Raw genomic sequence first — 2,500 nt, forward strand, 5'->3', positions numbered from 1 at the left:
AAAGTTCGATTGGTCTGCAGAGTTTAAAGACAACGAAGCTTAGTTTCAAGCAATGGTTAATATACGCGTATTCAAACCCTTAGCTGTTACAACTTTTTACTAGAAACCATCACGACGAAGTCTTTGGGTCCGTAGACCCGTGATACCGCTCCAGGGAATGTTTTGTGGGTGGCTCAAAATCATAGGTTAAATCATCGGCAGAGCCCACCAGACACCACTTTGCTTCATTAGTTCGGACTATAGGCATACGACGATTTTTTATCGCGGAGGGGACGTATGACCCAAACGGGGGCTTAATGACCCACTGCCACTGCAAACCATGCTCCTACGACTAAATAGAGGTAAAACTACGATTTGGTGCAATCTTCATGTTTGACCTCAGCAAGGTACCCTCCTATAGTAGGCAATGAGCAAATGATCATCATAATCCCAGGAGGCAAAAATGGGAACCCGAAAGGAAAGCGCTGTTGGCGCGCCTAAGCTACTGGCCCGTAGAGTAAAAATGGTACCCCCAACAAAGTTGTCGATTGACATTCTGATTGCACTTTTTATCATCTAGGTGCGTTCCTTACACGTTTTGAGGTTTTGAAGGAAAACATGTTTTGAGCCACACGAGCCTCCGGCCCGCTCGGCACATTTTTGAAAAAAGCTAGGAGCTGCCCCTAGGTTCGGGGTGTCACAAAATATTGAAAAGTGGTCAAAACCGCTATCCAGAATCGGATGTAGAATCATTAGACGAACTTAAAATTGTTCTACGACCAATGTCTGCGACGTTTAGTATTCAGATATGGCCCGCCCTAGGTCTGACCTGGCATTTTCGTGAAAATTTAAAGCATGGCCATAGGGACGGGTAAAATAGCTATTTGAAGCAAAACCACCTCACTTTAAATGGCCATAACTTTTGGAAAACAAGAGCTAGGTGCGTTCTCGACACGTTTTGAGGTGTTTTAGCGAAAAACATGTTTTGAGCCACACGAGCTCTCCGGCCCGTTCGGTGCACATTTTGAAAAAGTTAGAGTTCCCAGGTTCGGGGTGTCACAAAATATTGAAAAGTGGTCAAAAACCGCTATCCAGAATCGGATGTAGAATCATTAGACGAACTTAAAATTGTTCTACGACCAATGTCTGCGACGTTTAGTATTCAAGATATGGCCCGCCCTAGGTCTGACCTGGCATTTTCGTGAAAATTTAAAGCATGGCCATAGGGACGGGTAAAATAGCTATTTTGAAGCAAAACCACCTCACTTTAAATGGCCATAACTTTGGAAAACAAGAGCTAGGGTGCGTTCTCGACACGTTTTGAGGTGTTTTAGCGAAAAACATGTTTTGAGCCACACGAGCCTCCGGCCCGATCGGTGCACATTTTTGAAAAAAGCTAGGAGCTGCCTTGTGTCTGGGGTGTCACAAAATATTGAAAAGTGGTCAAAAACCGCTATCCAGAATCGGATGTAGAATCATTAGACGAACTTAAAATTGTTCTACAACCCCCAGTCCGACGCCCGTATTCGAGATATAGCACTTTGTAGGTCTGACCGAGCAATTTTGTACTGAAATGTATGGCGGACATGTTATTCATTAAACAACATTAACTTGCATCGTGCCCTACTCATCGGGCACAGCTACTATCGACTATCTATTGTTGAAATGGATTGAGTTTGACCATTTTAGCTCTTTTCTTATGCCGTGCACCAACAGTGTGTACCGATCAGGGAAAGTACACTACGTACGCGTTCATGGATGTATATGTTGGCACAAGTTGCCGGTCGGAATAGCAGCACCAAAACTGTGTACCGATCAGGGAAAGTACAAGACGGAGGGCGCAGCCCGAGCGTACGTTCATAGATGTCCATGTTGGTACAACCTACATGTACGTACCTTTGTTTTTGTATCAAAAGTTCCAATAAAGTGTTTGTATGCTTAAAATGCTTATCTCAACCGGTCACCTTTTGGCCTGCCCTTTATAGACAGAAACCTAGAACGATACTCGCGATGTTTGTGTTTTTCCATTCGCCCGACGACGAAATGAGCTCTGTGCACATCGTGCAGAAAACTGTCTCCTCCTCGTATGTTTTGTCCCTCCACGCATATAATCACCCACATTTGTGTTCAACACGGACGGCGCAGCCCGAGCGAACGCGTTAATGTTTATGTTTGTGCACACTAAAGTTACAATCCTAGGATTTGGTTATTGCGTCGCAGTGCCCGACCGTCGCGGACACCATTCTTGGACAAAAGTCCAAGTACGTAGAGTACATTCCCTAGGTATGTGCCTGTTCGTGACTTCTCGTTGCGTGCTTACAGACACGCTTGGGCATAAGTTTACCATACAAGGTTTACTAGGAAACCTGGGAAGGATCGCTTGCCCTCCCGTTGCGGGACACCATTCTTGAAAGAAGTCCTGCTACGTAGCGTTCTTTAATGTACTTGATCAGTTTGTATTGCATTTGCTTTGTGCAATTGACTTGCTAATGCTCACTAAGGGTGTTCGTTTGCGATGTGT

This window comes from Anopheles arabiensis (assembly GCF_016920715.1).
Source record: "Anopheles arabiensis isolate DONGOLA chromosome X unlocalized genomic scaffold, AaraD3 X_pericentromeric_contig0020, whole genome shotgun sequence".
Classification (NCBI taxonomy): Eukaryota; Metazoa; Arthropoda; class Insecta; order Diptera; family Culicidae; genus Anopheles; species Anopheles arabiensis.